Below are 7500 nucleotides of genomic sequence, written 5' to 3'. Positions count from 1 at the left end.
AATCCTAACCGCTAGACCATATGGGAAGACACATACTTAAAATACACATCACAGACAAATCTTTAAATATTGACATTATGCCTGTTGGGTTTAAAAGCTCCCCTTTTTTCCCAGAGATGTTCGTGAATGTCCTCAAGCTCAGATGAACATTAGCGATTTCTGAAAATTGTTTGAAATGAAATAAATATGCCTGCCCTCAAGCTTATCCTTTTCTTAACAATCCTGTCGTCTCAGATTTTCAAAATATGCTTTAGAACCAGAGAAAATCAATAATTTGTGTAAAGTGGTGATAGCTAGCTTAGCATTTAGCGTTAGCATTTAGACGCAACATTCACAAAAACCAGCAAAGGGATCAAATAAAATAATTTACCTTTGAAGAACTTCAGATGTTTCAATGAGGAGACTCTCAGTTACATAGCAGATGTCCAGTTTTTCCTGAAAGATGCTTGTGTAGACACAACGTTCCATTTTGTTACTATGCATTTGGCTACACGAAACTAACCTGAAAATCAGTCACCTAAACGTAGACCAGTGTAACTCCATAATATCGACTGAAACATGGAAAACGTTCCTGAATTTCAAGGTGTTTTGTCATATATCTCTTCATTGAAATGCCTTCCTGTTTCTTCTCTGCATGGAAAAATACTTACCTGACTTTTGCAGAGCAAGAAACACCGTGCAGGACACTTGGTAATTGTGGCTCTTATGGTCAATCTTCCAATGATATGCCTACAAATACGTCACAATGCTGCAGACACCTGGGGGAAACGATAGGAAGTGTCCGTTCATTCCTGTCGCATTCACAGCCATATAAGGAGATCATGGAAAACGATGCCTCCAGAAATCCTGTTGATTTCCTGGTCAAAACATCTTGGTTTTGCCTGTAGATTTTGTTCTATGGCACCATGAACATCTTTGGTTCTGAAACGACAGAGTGTCTTCTTTCCAAAACTATCAATTCCAAGCATACACATCACAGACAAAATCTTTAAATGTTGATCAAAAATGAAATATGCCTGTTGGGACTTTAAAAGCTCCATCTTTTTTTCTCAGACATGTTGGGGAATGTCCAGATGAAATCCGTCTAAAATGTGTTTGAAGTGAGAACAGCCAGAAGCACTGAAAGGTATACAGTATCATTCCCAGTTTGATTTCAGTCAATTAAATAAAGTATTGAGCCAGCCAGGAGTCGAACCTAGAATCTTTTGATCCGTAGTCAGACACGTTATCCATTGCGCCACTGGACCCACGTCTAAACTGAAGTCAGGTCACAGCTAGACCAGTGTACACAGTCATAGCGTCTGTCAAAAACAAGGTTCCTTGGTTTCTGTTTCAGATGCATATCTTAATTTGATCCTCCTGTTGTTGCATGAATTTTACTGCAGAGCAAGAAATGCAGCCATAAAGTGTATTCAACGTTTAAAAAGCTTTGTATAATTTGAATCTACATAACATGTCAAATTTCCTGTTGATGAGGGAATATTGTTGCGTTGTGCTAAACTGCTGCATCTGTTGTTACACAAGTGCGTACCTAACGACAAGATATTCTTTCCCATACCGGGAGTTGAACCCGGGCCACCTGGGTGAAAACCAGGAATCCTAACCGCTAGACCATATGGGAAGACACATACTTAAAATACACATCACAGACAAATCTTTAAATGTTGACATTATGCCTGTTGGGTTTAAAAGCTCCATTTTTTCTCAGAGATGTTGGGGAATGTCCAGATGAAATCCGTCTAAAATGTGTTTGAAGTGAGAACAGCCAGAAGCACTGAAAGGTATACAGTATCATTCCCAGCTTGATTTCAGTCAATTAAATAAAGTATTGAGCCAGCCAGGAGTCGAACCTAGAATCTTCTGATCCGTAGTCAGACACGTTATCCATTGCGCCACTGGCCCCACGTCTAAGCTGAAGTCAGGTCAAAGCTAGACCAGTGTACACAGTCATAGCGTCTGTCAACAACAAGGTTCCTTGGTTTCTGTTTCAGATGCATATCTTAATTTGATCCTCCTGTTTTTGCATGAATTTTACTGCAGAGCAAGAAATGCAGCCATGAAGTGTATTCAACGTTTAAAAAGCCTTGTAATAATTTGAATCTACATAACATGTCACATTTCCTGTTGATGAGGGAATATTGTTGTGTTGTGCAAAAATGCTGCATCTGTTGTTACACAAGTGCATACCTAACGACAAGATATTCTTTCCCATACCGGGAGTTGAACCCGGGCCACCTGGGTGAAAACCAGGAATCCTAACCGCTAGACCATATGGGAAGACACATACTTAAAATACACATCACAGACAAATCTTTAAATGTTGACATTATGCCTGTTGGGTTTAAAAGCTCCATCTTTTTTTCTCAGAGATGTTGGGGAATGTCCAGATGAAATCCGTCTAAAATGTGTTTGAAGTGAGAACAGCCAGAAGCACTGAAAGGTATACAGTATCATTCCCAGCTTGATTTCAGTCAATTAAATAAAGTATTGAGCCAGCCAGGAGTCGAACCTAGAATCTTCTGATCCGTAGTCAGACACGTTATCCATTGCGCCACTGGCCCACGTCTAAACTGAAGTCAGGTCACAGCTAGACCAGTGTACACAGTCATAGCGTCTGTCAAAAACAAGGTTCCTTGGTTTCTGTTTCAGATGCATATCTTAATTTGATCCTCCTGTTGTTGCATGAATTTTACTGCAGAGCAAGAAATGCAGCCATGAAGTGTATTCAACGTTTAAAAAGCTTTGTATAATTTGAATCTACATAACATGTCAAATTTCCTGTTGATGAGGGAATATTGTTGTGTTGTGCAAAACTGCTGCATCTGTTGTTACACAAGTGCGTACCTAACGACAAGATATTCTTTCCCATACCGGGAGTTGAACCCGGGCCACCTGGGTGAAAACCAGGAATCCTAACCGCTAGACCATATGGGAAGACACATACTTAAAATACACATCACAGACAAATCTTTAAATGTTGACATTATGCCTGTTGGGTTTAAAAGCTCCATCTTTTTTCTCAGAGATGTTGGGGAATGAAATCCAGATGAAATCCTTTTCTTAAAATGTGTTTGAATTTTCAAAATATGCTTTAGAACCAGAGAAAATCAATAATTTGTGTAAGAGTGGTGATAGCTAGCTTAGCATTTAGCGTTAGCATTTAGCATTTCAGTCAAAGGGATCAAATAAAATAATTTACCTTTGAAGAACTTCAGATGTTTCAATGAGAATCTTCTGATCCGATGTCCAGTTTTTCAGAAAGATGCTTATCCATTGCGCCACTGGCATTTGGCTACGTCTAACCTGAAGTCAGGTCACAAACTAGACCAGTGTAACAATATCGACTCATGGAAAACGTTGTCAAAAATCAAGGTTCCTTGGTTTATCTCTTCATGTTTCCCTGGATGCATATCTTAATTTGATCCTCCTGTTGTTGCATGAATTTTACTGCAGAGCAAGAAATGCAGCCATGAAGTGTATTCAACGTTGGTAATTGTAGGCTCTTATGTCAATCTTCCAATGATATGCCTACAAAACACAATGCTGCAGACACCTGGGGGAAACGATGAGGAAGTATTGTTCATTCCTGTGCATTCACAGCCATATAAGGAGATCATGGAAAACGTGCCTCCAGAAATCCTGTTGATTTCCTGGTCACCAAACATCTTGGTTTTGCAAGATATTGTTTCCTCATGAACATCTTTGCAGTTCTGAAACCAGAGTGTCACCTTTCCAAAACCAGGAATTCCAAGCTAGACCATATGGGAAGACACATACTTAAAATACACATCACAGACAAATCTTTAAATGTTGACATTATGCCTGTTGGACTTTAAAAGCTCCATCTTTTTTTCTCAGAGATGTTGGGGAATGTCCAGATGAAATCCGTCTAAAATGTGTTTGAAGTGAGATCAGCCAGAAGCACTGAAAGGTATACAGTATCATTCCCAGCTTGATTTCAGTCAATTAAATAAAGTATTGAGCCAGCCAGGAGTAGAACCTAGAATCTCTTGATCCATAGTCAGACACGTTATCCATTGCGCCACTGGCCCCACGTCAAAACTGAAGTCAGGTCACAGCTACACCAGTGTACACAGTCATAGCGTCTGTCAAAAACAAGGTTAATTGGTTTTCTGTTTCAGATGCATATCTTAATTTGATCCTCCTGTTGTTGCATGAATTTTACTGGAGAGCAAGAAATGCAGCCATGAAGTGTATTCAACGTTTAAAAAGCCTTGTATAATTTGAATCTACATAACATGTCACATTTCCTGTTGATGAGGGAATATTGTTGTGTTGTGCAAAAATGCTGCATCTGTTGTTACACAAGTGCGTATACCTAACGACAAGATATTCTTTCCCATACCGGGAGTTGAACCCGGGCCACCTGGGTGAAAACCAGGAATCCTAACCGCTAGACCATATGGGAAGACACATACTTAAAATACACATCACAGACAAATCTTTAAATGTTGACATTATGCCTGTTGGATTTAAAAGCTTCATCTTTTTTCTCAGAGATGTTGGGGAATGTCCAGATGAAATCCGTCTAAAATGTGTTTGAAGTGAGAACAGCCAGAAGCACTGAAAGGTATACAGTATCATTCCCAGCTTGATTTCAGTCAATTAAATAAAGTATTGAGCCAGCCAGGAGTCGAACCTAGAATCTTCTGATCCGTAGTCAGACACGTTATCCATTGCGCCACTGGCCCCACGTCTAAGCTGAAGTCAGGTCACAGCTAGACCAGTGTACACAGTCATAGCGTCTGTCAAAAACAAGGTTCCTTGGTTTCTGTTTCAGATGCATATCTTAATTTGATCCTCCTGTTGTTGCATGAATTTTACTGCAGAGCAAGAAATGCAGCCATGAAGTGTATTCAACGTTTAAAAAGCCTTGTATAATTTGAATCTACATAACATGTCACATTTCCTGTTGATGAGGGAATATTGTTGTGTTGTGCAAACTGCTGCATCTGTTGTTACACAAGTGCGTACCTAACGACAAGATATTCTTTCCCATACCGGGAGTTGAACCCGGGCCACCTGGGTGAAAACCAGGAATCCTAACCGCTAGACCATATGGGAAGACACATACTTAAAATACACATCACAGACAAATCTTTAAATGTTGACATTATGCCTGTTGGATTTAAAAGCTTCATCTTTTTTCTCAGAGATGTTGGGGAATGTCCAGATGAAATCCGTCTAAAATGTGTTTGAAGTGAGAACAGCCAGAAGCACTGAAAGGTATACAGTATCATTCCCAGCTTGATTTCAGTCAATTAAATAAAGTATTGAGCCAGCCAGGAGTCGAACCTAGAATCTTCTGATCCGTAGTCAGACACGTTATCCATTGCGCCACTGGCCCCACGTCTAAGCTGAAGTCAGGTCACAGCTAGACCAGTGTACACAGTCATAGCGTCTGTCAACAACAAAGTTCCTTGGTTTCTGTTTCAGATGCATATCTTAATTTGATCCTCCTGTTGTTGCATGAATTTTACTGCAGAGCAAGAAATGCAGCCATGAAGTGTATTCAACGTTTAAAAAGCCTTGTATAATTTGAATCTACATAACATGTCATACTTCCTGTTGATGAGGGAATATTGTTGTGTTGTGCGAAACTGCTGCACCTTTTGTTACACAAGTGCGTACCTAACGACAAGATATTCTTTCCCATACCGGGAGTTGAACCCGGGCCACCTGGGTGAAAACCAGGAATACTAACCGCTAGACCATATGGGAAGACACATACTTAAAATACACATCACAGACAAATCTTTAAATGTTGACATTATGCCTGTTGGATTTAAAAGCTTCATCTTTTTTCTCAGAGATGTTGGGGAATGTCCAGATGAAATCCGTCTAAAATGTGTTTGAAGTGAGATCAGCCAAAAGCACTGAAAGGTATACAGTATCATTCCCAGCTTGATTTCAGTCAATTAAATAAAGTATTGAGCCAGCCAGGAGTCGAACCTAGAATCTTCTGATCCGTAGTCAGACACGTTATCCATTGCGCCACTGGCCCCACGTCTAAGCTGAAGTCAGGTCACAGCTAGACCAGTGTACACAGTCATAGCGTCTGTCAACAACAAAGTTCCTTGGTTTCTGTTTCAGATGCATATCTTAATTTGATCCTCCTGTTGTTGCATGAATTTTACTGCAGAGCAAGAAATGCAGCCATGAAGTGTATTCAACGTTGAAAAAGCTTTGTATAATTTGAATCTACATGACACATTTCCTGAGGGAATATTGTTTTGTGAAACTGCTGCATCTGTTGTTACACAAGTGCGTACCTAACGACAAGATATTCTTTCCCATACCGGGAGTTGAACCCGGGCCACCTGGGTGAAAACCAGGAATCCTAAACGCTAGACCATATGGGAAGACACATACTTAAAATACACATCACAGACAAATCTTTAAATGTTGACATTATGCCTGTTGGATTTAAAAGCTTCATCTTTTTTCTCAGAGATGTTGGGGAATGTCCAGATGAAATCCGTCTAAAATGTGTTTGAAGTGAGATCAGCCAAAAGCACTGAAAGGTATACAGTATCATTCCCAGCTTGATTTCAGTCAATTAAATAAAGTATTGAGCCAGCCAGGAGTCGAACCTAGAATCTTCTGATCCGTAGTCAGACACGTTATCCATTGCGCCACTGGCCCCACGTCTAAGCTGAAGTCAGGTCACAGCTAGACCAGTGTACACAGTCATAGCGTCTGTCAACAACAAAGTTCCTTGGTTTCTGTTTCAGATGCATATCTTAATTTGATCCTCCTGTTGTTGCATGAATTTTACTGCAGAGCAAGAAATGCAGCCATGAAGTGTATTCAACGTTTAAAAAGCCTTGTATAATTTGAATCTACATAACATGTCACATTTCCTGTTGATGAGGGAATATTGTTGTGTTGTGCGAAACTGCTGCATCTGTTGTTACACAAGTGCGTACCTAACGACAAGATATTCTTTCCCATACCGGGAGTTGAACCCGGGCCACCTGGGTGAAAACCAGGAATCCTAACCGCTAGACCATATGGGAAGACACATACTTAAAATACACATCACAGACAAATCTTTAAATGTTGACATTATGCCTGTTGGGTTTAAAAGCTCCATCTTTTTTTCTCAGAGATGTTGGGGAATGTCCAGATGAAATCCGTCTAAAATGTGTTTGAAGTGAGAACAGCCAGAAGCACTGAAAGGTATACAGTATCATTCCCAGCTTGATTTCAGTCAATTAAATAAAGTATTGAGCCAGCCAGGAGTCGAACCTAGAATCTTCTGATCCGTAGTCAGACACGTTATCCATTGCGCCACTGGCCCCACGTCTAAGCTGAAGTCAGGTCACAGCTAGACCAGTGTACACAGTCATAGCGTCTGTCAACAACAAAGTTCCTTGGTTTCTGTTTCAGATGCATATCTTAATTTGATCCTCCTGTTGTTGCATGAATTTTACTGCAGAGCAAGAAATGCAGCCATGAAGTGTATTCAACGTTGAA

The 7500-nt window shown here is 40.2% G+C and overlaps 16 non-coding genes across 16 annotated transcripts in view; all 16 read right to left on the bottom strand.

Annotated features, from left to right (window-relative positions):
• Positions 1 to 26, bottom strand: part of trnae-uuc (transfer RNA glutamic acid (anticodon UUC)) — a 72-nt gene extending 46 nt beyond the window's left edge. The window contains exon 1 of the tRNA in view: positions 1 to 26. This exon is cut by the window's left edge and continues 46 nt beyond it. This is a non-coding gene — a tRNA (tRNA-Glu).
• A 1523-nt stretch (positions 27 to 1549) lies between these two features.
• Positions 1550 to 1621, bottom strand: trnae-uuc (transfer RNA glutamic acid (anticodon UUC)). Its single transcript has one exon. It is a non-coding gene; the product is annotated as a tRNA-Glu (tRNA).
• A 208-nt stretch (positions 1622 to 1829) lies between these two features.
• Positions 1830 to 1902, bottom strand: trnar-acg (transfer RNA arginine (anticodon ACG)). The gene has a single exon. It is a non-coding gene; the product is annotated as a tRNA-Arg (tRNA).
• A 303-nt stretch (positions 1903 to 2205) lies between these two features.
• trnae-uuc (transfer RNA glutamic acid (anticodon UUC)) lies at positions 2206 to 2277 on the bottom strand. The gene has a single exon. It is a non-coding gene; the product is annotated as a tRNA-Glu (tRNA).
• Positions 2278 to 2488: 211 nt separating this feature from the next.
• On the bottom strand, positions 2489 to 2561 carry trnar-acg (transfer RNA arginine (anticodon ACG)). The gene has a single exon. It is a non-coding gene; the product is annotated as a tRNA-Arg (tRNA).
• A 301-nt stretch (positions 2562 to 2862) lies between these two features.
• trnae-uuc (transfer RNA glutamic acid (anticodon UUC)) lies at positions 2863 to 2934 on the bottom strand. Its single transcript has one exon. It is a non-coding gene; the product is annotated as a tRNA-Glu (tRNA).
• Positions 2935 to 4357: 1423 nt separating this feature from the next.
• trnae-uuc (transfer RNA glutamic acid (anticodon UUC)) lies at positions 4358 to 4429 on the bottom strand. Its single transcript has one exon. It is a non-coding gene; the product is annotated as a tRNA-Glu (tRNA).
• A 210-nt stretch (positions 4430 to 4639) lies between these two features.
• Positions 4640 to 4712, bottom strand: trnar-acg (transfer RNA arginine (anticodon ACG)). Its single transcript has one exon. It is a non-coding gene; the product is annotated as a tRNA-Arg (tRNA).
• Positions 4713 to 5013: 301 nt separating this feature from the next.
• On the bottom strand, positions 5014 to 5085 carry trnae-uuc (transfer RNA glutamic acid (anticodon UUC)). The gene has a single exon. It is a non-coding gene; the product is annotated as a tRNA-Glu (tRNA).
• A 210-nt stretch (positions 5086 to 5295) lies between these two features.
• On the bottom strand, positions 5296 to 5368 carry trnar-acg (transfer RNA arginine (anticodon ACG)). Its single transcript has one exon. It is a non-coding gene; the product is annotated as a tRNA-Arg (tRNA).
• A 302-nt stretch (positions 5369 to 5670) lies between these two features.
• On the bottom strand, positions 5671 to 5742 carry trnae-uuc (transfer RNA glutamic acid (anticodon UUC)). The gene has a single exon. It is a non-coding gene; the product is annotated as a tRNA-Glu (tRNA).
• Positions 5743 to 5952: 210 nt separating this feature from the next.
• On the bottom strand, positions 5953 to 6025 carry trnar-acg (transfer RNA arginine (anticodon ACG)). Its single transcript has one exon. It is a non-coding gene; the product is annotated as a tRNA-Arg (tRNA).
• Positions 6026 to 6311: 286 nt separating this feature from the next.
• On the bottom strand, positions 6312 to 6383 carry trnae-uuc (transfer RNA glutamic acid (anticodon UUC)). The gene has a single exon. It is a non-coding gene; the product is annotated as a tRNA-Glu (tRNA).
• A 210-nt stretch (positions 6384 to 6593) lies between these two features.
• Positions 6594 to 6666, bottom strand: trnar-acg (transfer RNA arginine (anticodon ACG)). The gene has a single exon. It is a non-coding gene; the product is annotated as a tRNA-Arg (tRNA).
• Positions 6667 to 6968: 302 nt separating this feature from the next.
• On the bottom strand, positions 6969 to 7040 carry trnae-uuc (transfer RNA glutamic acid (anticodon UUC)). The gene has a single exon. It is a non-coding gene; the product is annotated as a tRNA-Glu (tRNA).
• A 211-nt stretch (positions 7041 to 7251) lies between these two features.
• trnar-acg (transfer RNA arginine (anticodon ACG)) lies at positions 7252 to 7324 on the bottom strand. The gene has a single exon. It is a non-coding gene; the product is annotated as a tRNA-Arg (tRNA).
• Positions 7325 to 7500: the final 176 nt, after the last annotated feature.

The sequence above is a fragment of the Oncorhynchus keta genome, unplaced genomic scaffold (assembly GCF_023373465.1).
Source record: "Oncorhynchus keta strain PuntledgeMale-10-30-2019 unplaced genomic scaffold, Oket_V2 Un_contig_22569_pilon_pilon, whole genome shotgun sequence".
Classification (NCBI taxonomy): domain Eukaryota; kingdom Metazoa; phylum Chordata; class Actinopteri; order Salmoniformes; family Salmonidae; genus Oncorhynchus; species Oncorhynchus keta.
This window is presented reverse-complemented; position numbering and strand designations above follow the sequence as displayed.